This window comes from Struthio camelus, chromosome 5 (genome assembly GCF_040807025.1).
Source record: "Struthio camelus isolate bStrCam1 chromosome 5, bStrCam1.hap1, whole genome shotgun sequence".
Taxonomy (NCBI): Eukaryota; Metazoa; Chordata; class Aves; order Struthioniformes; family Struthionidae; genus Struthio; species Struthio camelus.
Window position 1 is genome coordinate 58,429,603 of NC_090946.1, and position 18,997 is coordinate 58,448,599.

Consider the following 18,997-nt stretch of genomic DNA (forward strand, 5'->3'; position numbering starts at 1 on the left):
TCCATATCTTCATATTCCATGAAGTGAAGGGCTCAGACACAGGGGAGTAGAAGTGGGATTTCAGAGTTGTGATTTAATCCACATATGCTAGTGGAGAGGTGGGATGGAGCAGGGGGACTCTCAGCTGCAACACTGAAGTATGGGGAGCATGCCACAGGTAGGCAGGTCCTGGGAGAGCTTGGTGAGTTTTATCATGAGCTAGCCTTCAAACAGTGGCTGATGGGGTTAGGAGTTTGCTACTTGCTCCCTTACAACAGGCTCTAGGAAAGCAAGTTTATTTTACTGAAAATAAGATCTGTGAAGGATTAGATCCAGCATGTTTGAAGCCCTTTCCATGCAGCTCTGTGCAGTGTCACTCTGCCCCTCACTGAGGGAGATCTGCTGTCACAGAATCAGAGGATGGGTGAAGTTGGAAGGGACTTCTGGAGATCATCTAGTCCAAGCCCCTGCTCAAGCAGGGTCGCCTAGAGCACATTGCCCAGGGTTGTGTCCAGATGGCTTTTGAATATCTCCAGAGAAGGAGACTCCACAACCTCTCTGGGTAACCTATTCCAGTGCTCTGTCACCCTCACAGGAAAGAAATTTTTCCCTCATGTTCAGACAGACGTTCCTGTGTTTCAGTTTGTACCCGTTGCCTCTCATCCTATTGCTGGGCACCATGGAGAAGAGCCTGGCCCCATCCTCTTGACGCTCTCCTTTCAGATACTTTTGCACATTGATCAGATCCCCCCTCAGTCTTCTCTTCTCCAGACTGAACAGGCCCAGCTCTCTCAGCCTTTCCTCATGAGAGATGCTTCAGTCCCTTAATTATCTCAGTAGCCCTCTGCTGGACTTGCTCCAGGAGTTCCATGTCTCTCTTGTCCTGGGGAGCCCAGAATTGGACACAGTACTCCAGGTGAGGCCTCAGCAGGGCTGAGTAAAGGGGGAGGGTTACCTCCCTGTCATGCTTGGGCCTCTGCCCTCAGGTCTGCTCTGACTCTCTCCTCTTCCTTCAGGAGGAAGTGGACCAGTGTTGCAAGCCAGCAAATGTCATGCATATTGGACAGACACATTCACCCTGCCTTCTCCCTTGAGAGAAACTCAGATTCAAATAACCTTTTTTTTTGTTTTTTTTTTTTGTTTTTTTTTTTGCAGGCCCCTGAGTGGCCAAGAAGGAGCATCAGTCTCATTCCTCTTGAGATATATCTGTCGGCATTGTGATTAATGATCCACAGGCAGCTCAAGCACAGCAATTGTAACCGAAGCTGCAAAGTTCCTCTGGATGTTGAGAGCTTTTTGCAGCTACTTCCTTCTTGCAAGAAGTCTGGAGAGATAATTCCCTCTTTGGCAGGGCAGGGACATGGGAGATAAGGATAAGAGAGCGAAAGAGGTGGCCACTAGGAGTGCCTCTTTTGTTCTGCAGCTGGCCCCAGAGCAAGAAGGCAGGTTTCAGCCCGGTGTCAGATACTGCTTTGTTTTGTCAGCTCACCTGTCAGTGCAGCGGCCTCAGGTGAGTAAAGGAGCTCTACTCACTCAGAATCTGTCCTCTCTCTAGTGCTTTCCCAGAAGAAAAGATTTGCATGTGCTCCTTCCTGACAATGGAGATGTTTGGCAATGATGGGTATTTGGGGCAGAATGAGCCCCTTATGTCCACTGGCATGCCTGCATGTGCAAATGCAAATACCTTCAGCTTCTGCAGATGTTCTTATGTAAAAAGCCTGAGCTCTTCTGCACATACCATTTTTTTCTGTAGTCCCAGCTTTTGTGGTAAGCCATCTGCCTGTCTCCTTCAGGAGCAATGTCCTCAAGGGAGGCTGGAAGTCTGGCATATGGGTAGCTGAGTGGAAGTGTTGGGATTCCTGCAGTGGAGTTATTTCCTTGGAAACTGAGATGGAAAAGACTGAGTAAGGAATGCGGATCAGACAATGACATCTGTGAAGAGCAGATATCAGGACAGTGTGGTGAACAAACCAGGCTAGGCAAGTGCTCTTGGCTTTCAGTTGCTATTGCTTACCAAAGAAAAGGGGGATGGATATTTCACAAGTATCTGAATGCTGGTGAAGCATTGGATTCTGCCATATGAAATCCCAATAGCAGTGTTTGTTTACTCTGCAGATAGGAGGGTGAATGGGGACTTAAAACTGATCAAAGGATGATGGTGATCATAAGAGTCATGTAAATTTGAAAGATGATAAAGAAAGATTTGGTCTTCACCATTAAAAACCCAGTGCATAATACCCTGAAATGGCCAGTGAGGTGGCACAAAGATCAGCCTTCAGCCTAGTATGATTAATCCTTTTCATTAGATATATGGAAGAGGAGATGAACAGACCATTAATTAAGTCTGCAGAGGATAGTAAATTGGGAGCACTGCAACCAGTGACTACAGTGTGGTGATGCAGAGGGATTTGGAAATTAGAAACAGGACAGGAAGTAAAGGTCCCTACAGGACATTTGTCAGGACAAATGCAAGTGAGAGAAAATGGACTGAACGTGATACATGGTGAGGAGAAGCCTAAACGAGCATAGTGCCAGAAGAAGGTCCAGTCATATGAGGGTATTCGTTTGGTGCCTGGAGATTGATAAGGTGATGTCCTTTGGGAAATCCTAGGACTATATGCCTTAAAGAGGGAAATGAGTCTGACTTGGTGTTTGCAGGAGTCAGTAGAAAGGCTCCCAGAGGCTCCAGTGAGGTTTGGGTTTGTCCTGTGGACTCTGTCTGACTAGCGATGGATGGGCCAGTGAGAGAGTGGCCAGAAGGACTATGCACACCTGGCTAAGGCAATGGGCATGCTTTGGAGCAGGGGACTTCTGTCCTCTGTAAGGGGCTGCACCTTTAGAGTGACCTCAGGGCAATGTAATCACCCCACAGTGTCAGAGGGGATCCGAATGGGGGCGGGGGTGGGAGCAGAAGGATTTTGCTGCAGTCCAGGAGGAGGAAAATTGCAGCAGAGAAAATGAGTGGAATCAGTAACCAAGTTTTCCATAGTAAGGCTGCTATAGCTTTCTCCAGTTCTCCCCTCCAGCATCTCCAGAGATGTTGCTTGAGCATGGCCATCCTGATTGTCACCAATCCAGGGGAAATTTGTGGTGGAGAAGCTGAGGCACAGGGAAGTGATGAGTTTGATGCCATGGAGGTGTTGATATGAGAGAGCCAGGATCAGTACTGGGAGTCCCAGACTGTTGTTGTGACTTTAGATTCTTGCTTCCTGTGTTTTGTCCGTTTAGCATTTGTGAGACAAAGGGAACACTAGGGGTCTTGGAGGTTATTATTCTTCCTTTGTGCTACTGGAGAATCTGCCTCATTGTCAGCCTAAATTGCATTGGCCGGTTGCTGCAGGTTATGCTTCCTTATGCCCCTGATATTCCTGTTCAGCAGGGACATGTGATAAACGTCGTCCCGCCCCGTCCTGCCCCCAGGTAGAAATGATGCCTACAGCTTTGAATAGTGAGAAGAATCTGAAAATCCATCCCTCAAGGAGATGGTCTGTGTGTGTCTCACTCAGCCATGCAAGATAGATGCTATCCCATGAGTGCTATTGGGGGTTTTCCAGCAAGCAGGGTTGTGGATGCCCCCAGAGGTGCTAACTGCAGAGATGAAGTCTCTATACAGCCTTTGAAGTGCTCAGGTGAGGCTGGCAGAGGCTGGGGGAAAGTGAAAGCACTTTTCTCTGGGTGAGCTTGTACTGTGCATCACACCAGTCTGGAGAGGTTTTACTGTGCCCACCCCATCCTAAATGGAGGAAGGATAAGGTGTGAAGGGAGAAGGTTAAAGTAAATGTAGGTCAAAGCTATTTTTCAGGGTACCATTGATCCTGACAGACTCAGAACTGCTTTTACAATAAACTCTGAATGAGGCACTGCTACTAAATCCAGCCAGTGTTTGAGTCTGCCCAAACATAGGAGCTGGCTGGTCCTGGGCTGTGACATTGTATGGGAAACGCTGTGTGCAGGAGGGGGGATCTCAGTGCAGGTGGGATGCCGGTCTGTACAGGTCAGGGAAGGGTGAGGCAGAGCTGGGAATTATAAGAAGGGAAGGAAGCTTATGATTTTTCCCTTTGATGGCTTTTTGTACCCTGTAGTGCTTTCCCGCCTGACCTCTGCAAGCTGGGTTCACATGGCCAGCGTAATTGTTCTGCCTTTGGGTAACGAGGCGGACTTATCTTGCTGCAGCCTCTGAAGTCCACATCTAGGCAGAGAAGGGAGGACTAAAGAGAAGAAGGTTTGAGGGAGTTATACCCAAAGGAGCCATCTTGCACTTGAAAAAAACTGAATGGCAGGGTAAGATGTGGAAGTGTGGAAGTTACCAGACTGGTTCACACCAGTTATCTGCCTGCTCCTGCATCCTTTATCACACAATGGTTGATATGAGATGCTCCAGGAGAGTCAATTTGGGAGCATGGAGTATGGAAGACAAGTTTTCTCTATCCTTGCTGGTTTGAGCTTGACTTCAGCCTCCAACTATTGGTATTCTTTACCTTTTCTCCTAGAAGGTTGTCTATCTGGTCTTGCCTTAGCCATAAGCTGTTTCTATAGGACCTGTAGAGGGGATGGAAACAGCTGTTATGTCAGCACACAAAGTCTAAAGCCAATTTAGTTGCCACCCAATTTATCCATATAGCCTATGGGAGACTCCCGTCACTGCATCCCATCAGTGGTGTGGGACTGGATGCACCATCAGTCTTGGGTGTTCAGAGTCCTACCAGCTTAGGAGCTTTGGGTGAAGTATGGCACCACATGCTGCAGGTTTTAACTTGGTCTCTGACTGTCAGGAGTTAGGATGATAATTTTATGGGAAAATTATTATTATTTTTATATATGTCTGATCCTGTTTTTAATACAGCTTAATCTCTGTCTTCAATGCTACCTGGTAGGGGTGAGTTCCATGACTTAATTTGCTTCGTATATTCCAACTAAAGACTTGCTTTTCATTTTCATTGAATGCTATGCCATGCTTCTATTACAGGGAAGCATGTTATGGCAGTTTCTCCAGGCACTTTCATCTCCCAGCTTTGCACTCCTGTTTTTGTTCTCTTCTTCCAGAAGATGTCCAGAGCTAACCAGCCTGGGGTAGCTCTCCTTGAGGGCACAGCTCCCATATGCTGTTATGGTCATATATGGGGGAGGGAAAAGAGTTCTGTAGGGCAGAGAGATGCTTTCCCTAACAGGTAACTCCAGCATACAGAGATTTAGTGCTACTGTAGAGCACAGAGCTTAGGAACAAAAATTCCTATCTATTATCACTTAGTATTTCTGTGTTAAAATGTGTATTTCTGTGTTTCTGTGGGGAGTATCTGTGTTTTGTTTTGTTTTTTTTTTGTGGCCAGTGTTACAGAGCAAAAGGTTGTTTTCATTGAACTGTTTGCATTTCCTGTATTCATTTGGAAATTCCAACCCTATGGAAGCACTGTATGAGTGCAGTCTGCACTGCCTGGCTTTGGCTGACACTGGATTTCACCCAGAATCGTCTGCTCTTTTATCCAGCTTTGTTAAATTATTCCGAGGCTCTTCTCAGTCCACTGCTATCTTGATTAACTTAAACTAGACTGTCTTCTGCAGACTTCTCCCTACCCACTGTACTTTTCAGGTTCCATATCACTCATAACATAATATATCTCAGTAGTCCTAGCATAGACTCTGGTGCAACTGAACTTTTAAGCTGTTCTTGTTCTAGTCAGAACAGTTGACTAGCTGTTCATTCCTTACAGATATTTTCAGTTTCATACAATTTCTCATTTGTGACAGATCTCTCACTCCACAAATGCTGGTTTCCAAGAGTCTGCTGGAAGAAGAGCATTATCTGGATGTCCAGATTGTCAGCTGGTTCTCCCCCCACACAGAGGTACCTTCCAAGAAGTCCACTGAGTCTAGGCAAAGGAGCAACTCCAGTTACAGAGAGAGAGACTTGGCTTAATTGCTAGTTGTAAATTGGGCTCATAATCATAACTCTAGCATGCACAGGCATGGGGATCAAGCTCTTGAATGAGGGATTAATGGAGATGTACTTCAGTGTGGCCTTTCACTCTTCCCACACATCCCTCATGGGTGAGCTCGGTCTTTTGTGCTAGGGACATACCCAGGCACTCACTGGGAAAGCCATGAGCCAAGCTCATGAGCCAGCATAAAGAGATGTTTAGATGCCCTGACTCCAGATATATTCTCACAGGCCACTGCAGTCCCCACCCATATGGAGGATATGACACTGGGTGGTTATTGGAGCTAATTGCCTTTTCACTCTTCCCCCTTGAAGAGTCTCCTTTGGGCTAATTTCTAAGAGAGGAAAAACTGGCAGTGAGGAATTAGTAGGAGGTTGGTTTTGTGGGAGACTTTAGTCCTGAGAAATCTTTGTAGAACTGAGGTTTCTCTGGGACTTTGTGGAAAGATGCACTTGCTGTATCCCATTATCTAATGGTCCACTCTCCCCTCATTCCAGCGTTCCTGGTTCCCCTGCAGTACCCGGCCTTACAACACTGCTGCTATTCTCTGCTCACTGACATGTGCTTCCCAGGTGCTTATACCCTCCTGCTTCTGAGGCTGACCCTGTGATGACAGCTGCCTGGCTGCCTATCAAAGGCTCCATTTAGAGTTGGCTGGAGAGCGGACAGAAAGCTGCAGTGTTAGACCCCGAAATCTGACACAGTGTGGCTTGCCTGCTTTTCAGTGGGTCCTTGACAGCCTTTCAGCTCATGTCTGTCAGCCCCCCTGCCAGGCGCACAAGTTCACTTCCATCTTGGAAGAAGGGGAGAGAGAAGTGACATTTCACCGAGTGGCGGGCATGCCAGGGGTTGTACGGAGATAAGGAAGGATCACAGAAGCAGCTGAAATCCCCAGCGGATATTGCGTTGCTGGCTGGAGTGACAGGTTAAAAGTATTGCTGGGACAAGTCTCTCTGCTCCCTCTCTCCCAGAGGACCGTGCAGTGAGAACAGCACTCAATCCTAATGAATCTTGGCCTACATTGGGCCCAGTTCAGCTACAGCCTGGCATAGGAACATCCATAGGGAATTTGTTTTCAGCTTTCCCCAGGAGTCATCCATAGAATGGCTTTTTAAATCAATAAGTTAAGTTAACAAACAACAGTAGTAAATGAACAGAAACACTGATGTGGCCAGGGATTAAATATTATCATTTTTCAAATCCGTTTAGCGAAGACAGCCCCTGGGCACTGGTTCAGGTCCTTGTGTTAGTGGGCTGTTTGCAAAGCACTGAGCTAAGTTACAGCCAAAACCTGTCAGATTCTTCCTGGAGCTCAGGAGGGCAAAACTCATCTTATATGACAAACTGAATCTAGTTTGAAATCATAAGACCTTTGCATTTCTTTCATTCCAGAGTACTTATGACACGTGAGTCAGTGTACAAGCTTCAAGCAGTGTTTTGACTGTTCCAGAGCTGCAGACAGGGGAGGGAACAGTTTTTTTCCCGCACCGCAAAAATGCTACATAGACAACAGCAAACTGAAGTGACTTATTCAAACAGCAACACAGGATCTTTGGTGACTACAGGTGATCATGATGCACTGAAAGGGCTCTTTGTAGCATCGCAGTAGTGAGCAGTAGGCTCAAGCAGTACCAACTCTGAGAACCTCCCTGCTCAGTTGCCAGGACTGCTTTCTGCCCGATGCTGATCCGACTGGGGAAATGATTTGTCTAAATGCTTGTCTAGCCTTGACTAGTTAGGCAGCTCTTATGGGATGCAGCACAAGAAGGTGTGGCTGGCAGCAGCTGTTTAGCATAAGTTTTCCACTCTTGGGAAAGATGTAGTTATGTCCTTGGGGAGGGAGGAAGGTGTATGGACAGCCTTTCCTTCTAGGTAGGTCACTTGTTCCGTCCTGGTCTGGGCCAGCAAACCTGTGCTGACTGTGTGATGTGAATCTTTGTTTCAGTCCAGCATCAACTAGAGAGAATCACAAGTGCAGAAGCTGAGGTTAGGGTTTCTAATCTGAGAAAAGAGGTGTCACCCCTCAGGAAAGGCACATCAGAGTAGAACGAGAATGTTCCCATGGAACTTCTTTATGTACTCAGAAGGGAAAGACTGGTGATTGACCAGTGTGTGACCTATAGATCCCAACTCAGTTCACTCTCCCAGGCAAGCGAGGGGTCCCAGGAGAGAGGGAGAGTGCTGGGAAAGGGAAGGGGGGCAGGGAGGGGGGTGTGTGTCAATACTTCTTCCTACTGAATCAGCAAAAATGAGCCAAACCAATAAACTGACTATGGTGACCAGCCAGGGGACCAAAGGGCTGTACTCCCCACCCAAGGAGGGTGCCTGAGGGCGGGCGGGTGGCAAGGAGGGGCACAACGCATGGGGATGCAGTGCCAGGGAAGGCAGGGAGGGTAGCATTGGGGCAGAGAGATGCTGGATTCCAGCTGTCACCATGCAGCTGGTGGGGAAATCACAGCAAGGAGTACTGTGTTCCCTGCTTGTAAATCTCCCCACATCCCCTGCCATTCCCTGCCTACCCCCACCTCTGACAGGTGGTGGCGCTGCCTTTGGTTTATGCTGTGATCTCTGCCATGTCTCCCGGGTACTATGGTTCAATGGTACCTAGTGCCTGTTGGTAATGCCTGAACTGATCAGCTCCAATATCTGGGGCCTGTTGTCCCTTTCCTTCCCCTTTTTGTGCAACCACAGTCCCACTCAGCAGCCCTATTGCTCTGTCCTGCATGCAGCAGTGCCCCTTACAGTCCCTGCCTAGAGGTTAATAAAGACCTACTACCTGAGTTACCTTTAGCTTTTCTAAACAAAAAATACAAACAGCACGTAAGCAGCATTCATTACCTTGCACGCCTTCAGCTGTTTATTGTATATACATCCCCCTCCCTCCCACATCTCTCTCTTTTTTTAATATGTTTTTTTAATTTGTTTTGATGAATGAGTGACAACCCTGACACCCGATTCGCTGAGATTAATAGAAACGACACAATATTTACGTCGCACCGACGAGCAATTATCCTGCCATCTATCTTTGAGATTATCTTTCTGATTGAAAACTACTCATCCATGTAATCGGAATTATTTGGAATTAGAAGGGAATTTATGGCCCCTCTCACTCTCCCTCCTATTTGCTTCTCTCTCCATCTTTCTTCCCCCTCCTCTAAGAGGGGTCCCTTCTTCCTTCCTTCCATCCTTCCTTCTCTCAGCCTTGTGCATGGAGCTATGTGGTTCACTGTACTAGGCTTCACTGTACAAGGATGGCTGTTTATGGAGATGGGGGACACTGGGCGACGCTCTGACCAGGCAAGCACTGGAGAGAGTGAGGCTGCAGTGAGGCTTGGGGAACAGCCGTCGGGATAAAAGGCTCTTGAGAAGAAGGCTGGCATAGGAAATGGACCTGTAGAATACGTGACATGGTGGAGGCTGTGCAGGCAGTACTGCAGTGACCAAATAAGTGGAGGCATCTTACTTATCTCCCTTCTTTATCCTATTTTACAGTTCCTTCCTTACTGCTCTGTTTTGAAGATGCCTTTTGTTGGCTCGCTGCTTGGCAAATGTGTTCCCTGTGCTTTTATTTAATCTAAATGGTTCTCTGAAAATGTTTTTCCAGCCCACTCTGTGTAGGTGAGGGATCCATGCTTGTGAGCACCTTCTGCTTGCTGTGAACCTTTCTGTGGTTTCTGCTGGTGTTCCCGCTACTCCAAAGGTCCCTGGAGCCTGGTGTCCTCAAGTGTGTGTGATGATGTCTGTCACTCTGTTCAGTGCTGGTGTCCCCTGATTCAGTGCCATATGCTGTCTGCACAGGGCTTGTAGGAAATATTTTTGCTTGTTTCCTATAGCTTTAAGGAGCTGATAGGTGGGATGGGACCTCTGCTTAGTATTTCTTGCTGGGACAAGCTCTGCCCTTTGCAGTCTTTTAGAAGGAGTAATATTTCCCACTCTTGTTTATTTTCTTTTGTTTCCTTTGCTGGCCTGAGATACAAAGGAAGTAAACTAGTCTGCCTGTCTCAGGTCATCTCTAGAGGGAGGAGACACAATTACCTTTTAGGTGGTTCCAGGACAGGATGGCAGAATTTGCACATGCTCCCTCTCCTCCCTGGAAGGATCTCTCCTCCCCATCTCTGAACACAGTCCTCAGTGAAGCATTTTCTACCTTTCCCTTCTCCCATGAGAAGACAGGAATGGGTCTATCCTATCATATCAAGATATGAGCCATGTAGAGAAAATCCGCATCAGTCAGTGCTGAGAACTAGTCCTTCTCTGTAGATGTGCTTTAAAAACAGTGCTCAATTCTTTTCCAGGTGGTTGTGGTAGAAACAGAGACAGTGAAGTGGATGTCAGGGGATGTCAAGCAGTAGAAACATTTTGAATGGATTAAGTAGCATCTGTCTCCTTTGAGAACCACAACATGGAGGGGTCCTTGCTCATGTGGATCCTGAATGAGAAAAGTGAAGCAAGGTTTATGAAGAAGTGCCACATGATGAAAGAGAGACATGGCGCAATGTTGAAAGAATTCAGCCTGAACTCAATTGCAAAGATACCAGTTAATGTGCAAGCCAGGCTGACAAAAGATGTTTGATACAGACAGCAGTGTAAACAGTTAATCCTGAATGACACAAGGGTACGCAGAGAAAAATGTGCTTTGAGGTACAATTGCTCAATCAGCTCGAGAGATCTAGGCCCAAATGGGAATCCTAGATCCTTCCGCCCAGAAATACCCAATGTTGTTATTAATTAGTATGGAAATATTTTTCTTTCTTGAGAGAGAGCTGTTGAATTGCCAGTGGGATACTGGGGGGATGGGTGGATGTGTGTGTGGGGTAGTCTATCAAGGAACTATTAATTAGGTTACTTCCCACTGCTGTTGACATGCTGGGGAAGGGGTTTGTTTGTGGGCCAAAATTAAAAGGATAGAGAAACAAAAAGGCTGGGAAAGAGAGTGGAAAGCATGAGAAAAAAAGCTATTGAGTGGGACAAAGCACATAGGCTGAGAGAAGAGGTATGTGTAAAAAGACTTTCCTAAGATTCCCAAAATAGAAGACATGGAAAGCAAAAAACCAGGTTATGGTTAGAAACAAAAGGGAAACTCCTTTGAGACGGCAGCAATGGGTTTTGGATGCAGCCACATGAGAACTTTGTGGGATCTGATCCTCTCCAGCCTTGTCACTGGTTTTGTTGTTCATGCTTCCACAAACTTGATGCCAAAGACTCCTCACGTCAGAATGCTGATATTTTATGCCAACTGTCACTACGAAACAGGAGAGAATTAGGATGAGAAGCTTCTTCAGTTGCAGCTTACCTTCCTTTGCTGGCTGGGTCTCTTAGCCCCCTTCTCTTGGAATGGGATCTAAATCAGCTTTGATGAATAATCATAAAAATACAAATTGGAACTTTAGGTTCCTACATAACAGTATTAAATGTCTGTGACTGAAATATTGTCTAGGTCTCCTTGTGGTCTGTAGCTCTGCACTTCTGATCACAGTGTGTACAGCCGTGGGAGAGCCCAGCCACAAGAACTAGCATAAAGTAGCTAGTCATAGCCCTGTATCTAAACAGTAGGTGCTGCATTTACATTTCTGAGAGTACCAGAACAAGAAAGAGAAAAAAAATCTGTGTGGCAGTATGAGTTAGAATAAGTGAAGGATCTATTCACAGAGGGGAAAGAAAACTGAGCAAGTGGGTTACCTAAAAATATCAGTGCAGGCTCCAGGCTCTCTTGCAGAGGGAAGAAATCAGTGCAGTTGTGATTATTCAGAGAAAGTGTTTTAGGTTTGTGAAGGAGGAGGAGTAGAATGATAAGACAAAGACATAGCACTGATGCTTCATACGGGACCAACATAATCCAGACCTATATATCCAGAGATCTAACTCTAGCAAACATAGCTATCTGCAGCATTTTCCTCCAAGAAACTTGTCTAGTAAGAAGTTAGATTCTGAGCTTGTAGCCTCCTTGGAGTAATACTGCACAGAAGGGAAAAAAGTATGCAAGTTGCTGTCTATCCTCACTTCAGATCCACAAGAGTTTCCTATAGAGATCAAGAGTGAACAGAGGTGGTTTGAAAACAGAAAAACTGGTTAAAAGAGAGACTAAATCTTGAAGAACACATTGACTTTCAGTTCCAGGAGTTTGTATGTGACAGTGACAATTTATCAGCATGTGAAAGATCACTTTTAGCACGTGCATGTTTACTGGGGGCCAAAGGAACTATTGTTTTTAATACTGCCACCAGTTACACAGTCCAGGAGTGCTCATAGAGATGCGCTAGCCCTTTGCCTATCCCATTCCGGTACTATGTGTAATGCAGAGCAATGACAAGGTGTCAGTCACTGTGAGGAGCGGTATGGCAGGGCAAGAAGAGCAAAGCAGGGCAAAGCTGAGCGCTGTGTAGGTGAGGGCGCCCAGCTCTTTCTGATTTAAAAGTTTTTTGGTTTTTTTTTTTTGTTTGTTTCTTTTTGAGTGAAATATAGATCGTATTGCAGCATTTTGTTCCTTAAAGAATGCCTTGTCTGTTTAGCTCAAGAGTTATTATTTATCCTGCTTTTCTAAGAGAGAATGCGTATGTGATTGCACTGGGTGAGTGAGAGTCACTTCTGAACCTGTAACCTAATTTGAAACACATTTTACACCCAGTCAGAAATCTGAAAGATCTCAGGTTCATGCAAGTTTCATGAAATAGGTAACAGGTAGAAGAGGAAGACTTTATTACTATTCCTTAGGGAAAGACTGTAGCATGAGCTCACATCAGAGTCCAGGAAAACCATATGGGACAGGGACCGTCCAAATGCCCTAATTACAGAAGAGTTCAGTTGAGGCTCACATCCTACTGTGTGTGCATCCGAAAATCCACTGGTCAGTTGGTCTGTCAGTGTCTCTCTGCCACATGCACATATGTGTTTGCGCGTGCACACACACACGCGTGCGCCTGCACAGATTCTCTAGTGACTAATAAGGTATGAGCTTCCTTCTTTCTGGGCATTCATAATGCTCTTAATGTATGTGGATTCCTGGAATTTTATAAGAGGTGAGTACCATTGCAGCCTCAGTATAATACAACTAAAAAGCCAGTCAAACACAAGAGGGAAAGCTATTGGAAACCAGGTGTCTTTACTTCAGGTATCTGAGAAAGCAATGCACATGCAAAATATTCAGAAGAAGATTCTTTGAGGAGGTAAGTTGAGGAGCATTTGTGAAAAAGCACATGTGAAATTATGAAAGTCTGTACTGATTTTATCTTCTGTCCTCTAGCTGTTGCGTGCCCCTATTTTCATGGGATTGGTCTACAGACAGTTTCAGTACTGGTTTCACTATGTTTTTGGATCCCTGTGTAGTAAAACTGGTACAGTTTTGGCATGAATGCTTTTACTTTGGTATGACATACTTTTTCAACCTAGCTTCTTTGCAGCTATAAGTTACATCTAACATTAATCTGTTTATAGTTGCATAACTTTGCTCAGTGGAATACTTACAAAATTATTCCTGTGGAGTGGAACAGTTACATTTGCACAAAAATGACGTAGACCAGGCTCAAATTACAAAGTATTGGCCATAGAGATCATATCTGCATATAAACATATGCATCATGTTTAATGCCAAAGGGCCCAGGACCTCACCGGTGTTCTAGATGGTGGTTGTAATAATAATAGTAGTAACATAAAAGGTGTTACAAGTCTGACTGAGGAGTCACCACCGCGTGTCTGTAGTTAGTTGTAGTAAAAACGATCCTTTGTGAGGCATCTGGAACCACTTACTCTCAGAGATGAACAGTAACTGTGTAATCATCTCTGTCATATCACAGCCTTAATGACATTTTTGTCAGGGAACTTCCTTACTTTTTGCTTGCTCTGTACCACTGAATAGAAATAATGGCTGAATGGGTTTTATTTGTAATCTTGCTATTATGTTAACCACTGAGAGGCTGTCCATCTCCATGACTCGCTTAACAATGTTTGCAAGAGGAACATGCAATATATCCCAAGTATAATGAAGTAATGCAGAGGCAGTTTCTTTGCACAGAATCACATATTCTGACAAAGATGATGAAACAAGAGTTTGCAGTTATGGAAGGCCTGTGTGAAGAAATGATCTTATAAGGACAGAATTGATGAGCAGTTCAAAGGAGGGGGCTGCTTCCTGATTTTGTGGCTTCCTGCGTCAAGTCTTGCTTGCTCTTTGATTAAAGTTTTCCAGAATGAGTGAGTAAAAATTCCTCCAAATTACAGACAGCACTCAGAATGATAATAGCAACATAGAAGGTTTCCAAATAATTCCTCCAAAACTCAATTTTTTAAATTAAATTTCCTATTCATAAAAGAACTTCCCAGGTTTATGAAGATGTTTTCCTTGGGAGTTTGCTGATACAGCTGAGAAATACGAAATGCCCTATGGTTCAGACCAGCAGTTGAACTATCTCCAAAGCAAAGTGTTGCATTCTGCCTGGATAAGAACTAGCGACTCACTAGAAGGTGAGGGACAGTAACTTTTATAAACATATGTTGTCATATGTTGTTTTCTTTGTAAACTTAAGAAAAAGACATGAAAAAGTTCCCACAGGCTATAATGTTTCTAACAACCTGTTTGTTCAAAATCAAAATTCTGAATCATAATGTCATCTGATAAATTCCCCTAAGCTGTATGTGGCAAAAAGAAATTCCTCCAGAAGAACAACACAGATATAGCACAGTTCCTCTGGAGAGAAGGCTTGTCTAAGAGCATCAGGCAGTCGGTTTTGCAAATTTCCATGGGGTTTCACTGGACAAATGAATCTCCTATATAGGATCTCATGGCTAGGCACATGGTTTATTCAAGAGAGAGAAGTTCTGTTCCTGCCTCTGCTACTTAAGGTGTATTTACAGGGCACAAGAGAGCACGATGCAGAGATAACTCAGCTGGTTAGATACAATCTCATGGTGATCACCATCTGAAATAACATAGCCTCGTTCTCAACTGGATGTAAAGTCCACATGAACAGGACAACCTTTCTTCTAAAATCCAAACCAGCTCATTCAGACCAAGCTTAAATGCCCCTGTATAGTTCTGTGTTGTTGACATACCCTTTCTTGCTGCATGATATAAAAATGAGGCTTCTTCTCCTGGAGTTTCTGTTCCCTGGCTGCAAAGTGCTCTGATAACACTGACCTAACTCACAGAGGTGCATGAGGCTGAATCCACCATCCAGTTTTTGCACAGAACTTAATGTTGCACAAAGGTGCTAAAGAAAGGTTGTGATTTCATGTTTTATTCAAGCTCATGAGCACAAGAGAGCTACATGGTATGTGGCATGTCAGGGAAGAAGCTTCCCTGATTATTTTGGATCTTCCTCTGCGTGCTCCATGAGGAGCCCTGGCTGGGCCCTGCGTGCATCAGTGGCACCTTCCTGGAGGGAGGGGATGGGCAAAGAACTGGGACTCCCCTCCCAGCAGCAGCAGCAGGACCCTAGGCAGAGGCTGTGGACGGGACTGGTTATTCCAAGCCAGGCCAGGTTCAGGTGTGGCAGGAGTGCTGACTAAAGCAGCAGCAGGGGACTGAGCAACCAAATGTTTGCATCTGAAACACAGACTTGACAGACACCTTCCTCGGGCAGCTGTTTCTCAGGGGCTTTGGGTAAATCCACTTGAGATTAAGAATTTGACAGATGTTTTCTTTTCCATCCCTGCTGTTAACCCTCAGTGAATGCAGCATCTATTTAAAGGGAGGATGGTGCAGCTTAAACTGTGCGGTACCTGACCTCCAGCTCAGCCAGCAGCATCACTAAATAGCTGTGGTGAACTATGGGGCATCTCCATGCCTAGAAGGGGCCTGTCCCTCAGGGACACTGGTGTCTGCAGAGGGAGGTGTGGTGCCAGTGCAGCCTGCTCCCAAGGGGCAACGGCAGGGTGGAGGGCCTGTGCGATGCCTAACAATGCCCTGGTGGCCCAGAGTGGGCACCAGGCAAGGGGCTCGGTGGCTTTGCGGGATGGACGCCATCTGTGGTACCTGCTGATGTGAATCAGAGTGGCCATGGCTCTGGACTGTCGATTGTGAAGCTGTTGGGTTTTTGCTCTAGGTCTGTCCTGAAGAACAAAGCTGAGCCTGGTTGGTGGTGTGGATCCTTCTCAGGCTGCAGAGGGATCCTGCTGCCTGGCAGTATTTGACTCAGGGTAGCTGGGGGAGCAGTTGGGGTACCCTTACCTGAGCACCTGCTGTGTCATGCTGGCACTCCCCAGCACTGCCTCTTGGTTCAGGCTGTGTGCGCAGCCCTTCCTTTATGTGCTCTTGGTATGAAGCCTCCTCAAACCAAATCTTAAGTGAGTGAAATGGGCAGTGAAGCTTGGCAGCAACTCAAGCGGTCTCTGCAGCTTGTCCCTCATTACCCTGTTTTGGGGAGTTGCTTTTCTATCTGCCTAAGGAGAAGAGAAGGGAATGCTAAATCGCAAAACCCTTCCCCATTGTGGATATGGCAACTACACTTAAAGAAAAGGCCCCTGCCCTTTTTCCCTTCCCTCTCCCCACCCGCTTGGAGAAAAAATGCTCTTGAGTTGTGAAGCGTTCAGGCTGCGGAGTAGGGAAGGAGTCCATGCCTGCTGACGCTGGATGGGGAGAGCTTTTGGGAGTGACTGGCCACACTAAGGCACAGAAAGGCTTGAGAGGATGGAGTGGGGAGGCTGCAGCAAAATCACAGTGAAGAGGCAAAAACCACCTCACTTACTGCTGAGATGAAGCTGAGCCTAAAGCTGTTTTTCAGCAGAACTTGCTATGGATAGCCTGGAGAAGGAGAGAGACATGATGGTGTTGGGGGCGGGGGGGAATGGTTTTTACCTGTTCAGCACAGCTGGAAGAGCTTACGGCTCTCTGTGCCAAGGGGCTGGTGGCCACTGAGTGGGCTCAGAAGTGATTTCAGAGGGTACAGAGCTGAGAGGCGTTCAGGGAAAGCGTGGATCCCAGCTGCCCTTGGGGTGTGAGTGAACACTGGTGTACCTTTCTGGGCTGGAGAGGCTGCTGTGAGGGTAAGGTTCGGTCTGCTGTTTTGTGTTTGATTTACCCACAGTGAGGGAGCAATAAAGGTGGTGGAACTTCACTGCCGGTGAACGCATTTTACAGACACATCTCAGTGTCTGTAAAAGTCGTGCGTGCCCTCACACACCTCCCAGGTCAAGTGGCCTAATTCCCCTGTCATTCAGGAGTTGAAGGTAGATTTTGGTGTGGCCTGTGTGGGAGAATAGCCTGTCCTGCAGTAACAAGACAGTTTCCAGTACTGCTCTGGGTTATTTTCAGTGGTCTGTCTCCTCCCTGTCCTTGTGGCATATCGTGCCTGGCACAGATGCTCCGGTGGCATGGCGTCAGTCAGAGATCACCTGGCTGTGAATGCTTGCCTGCTGGCCCTCAGGTACCGAAGAAGAATTAGTCAATGAAGCAGATTTTTCTTGTCTCAAGTGCGATACGCTGAGAGTGACTTTTGATTAATGGTATTTTGAAGGAGGGGAGAACTGTGCCTCCTCCTTTGGATCAGTGAAAGGCCCCTAGCTTTGGGCAGGGGTAAAAGCTGTTTGGACATAATTGACTTTACTGAGAGACTGGGCAGGGTGGGAGATCAGTGTTGCTGTGGCAGTGGTGTTGCTTTGGAGAGGGCTCACTGGAGACCCACTTCAGAATTTCCCTTTCTTTCCTTATTTTAGAAGATGAGGAATTTGTGCTGCCAACTTGCTTTCTTCTGTGAGCTCAGCTGGTTAGTGCTGACCTGCAGGCATGTCCTCTGTATGGATGAAGGCAGGCAAAAAGCTCTGAAAATCATTACCTTGTGAATGAAGGGTTTCTCCTGAAAAGGCTTATTCCTCATTTGGGTCTTTGCAGCCAGGAAGATTGCATTTCTTTAAGGAACTTCATGCATTATTTGCCTTTATTTTGCTTTTGAATATTGTTTAATTGAACAATACACATAATCAACGTGTATGTAGCATCATTTTGGGAGGGGCAAGAGGGAGCATTAATAATCCCTCATGCACCTTTGGAAAATGGTGATGATTTTTCTGGGGAGCTGAACTAAAGATCTGGCCTTAACTAGTTTAGATCTGGAGCCAGACATCATGTTTGGGCCCGTCTGTGGTTATGATATAGTTGTTTGGGTTTTGTAGAAATTCTCTAAAGGAATCTGAATTCAAACCAAAACAAAAACAAAAACCCAAGGGAACCTGTTCCTGGCAATCCAGGACCTTCCTATTTGATCTGGCACCAGAACTGGTTTAAATCTCACATTGTCCCCTTTCTCCTGCTATCAAAGTTGCTATGACCTTATCATGATAGATATTTGCTATAAAATCTACTGTGCTTCATCTCTCTCTCTACTATCTCCAAGGTCACTGAAAACATGAAACAGTATCTCTTGCCTAAAGCCGGCCTTAGCAGGCTGCTTTGAGATTTGTCTGAGTGCACAGCTAATGCCCTGCCAGCACAGGTGTGGACTTGCTGGTGCTAAACTAGGTCCTAAACAAGTGGTACAACAACAGATATGAGTTTTTACAAAGCATCTGCAACAAGTTGAAAGCGCAGAAGGTGCCTGCCCCAAGTGATGGAATTGACAGTGTCGAGTTGGTGAAACGCGTTGCAGCCTGTGATTGGAAGAAGAGGATGGTGGTTTCCAGAGACAGAATACTGTGGTTACACAATTTAGGCAGGACTACATCCAAGAAAGTCTTTCTCTGTTTCATTGTTTTTTGCTGAGTGTAAACACAGAAACTCTTTTAGGCAAAGGCTCTACAGTAGAAGGGGAAGTTTAGGAGGGCTCTAAGTGAGGTAAGGGTGGAAGGGACCTGTATTATTATACTGTATGTGATAGACTGGCAAACGTTGTATGTTTAAATGTAATGCGGTATTGTCCTAGTGCTTGGAGATTTTAGCTAATCCTTACAGGTTTTATTTCTGTGTGTATGTGTAAACTGAATGTTCTCTCTGGATATTTTCTGAAAGTGCTCTGATATGTGTTTTGCTGCTGAGGCCAAGCCATGTTTGATTAGTGCATTGTTATTACTGGTGAAGTCAGATAAACAAGGGAGAAAGTACTTTTCTGTGCTTACCCTTATTTACGTGAAAGCTAATGGCATAACCTCTGCACAGC

General features: G+C 45.8%; 1 protein-coding gene across 1 annotated transcript in view; it reads left to right on the top strand.

Annotated features, from left to right (window-relative positions):
* Positions 1-1,421: 1,421 nt before the first annotated feature.
* ESRRB (estrogen related receptor beta) overlaps positions 1,422-18,997 on the top strand; it is a 156,568-nt gene continuing 138,992 nt past the window's right edge. Inside the window, exon 1 of the mRNA XM_068946643.1 lies at positions 1,422-1,489. The gene's annotated coding sequence lies outside the window, so the exon portion shown is untranslated. The remainder of the gene's footprint in view (positions 1,490-18,997) is intronic.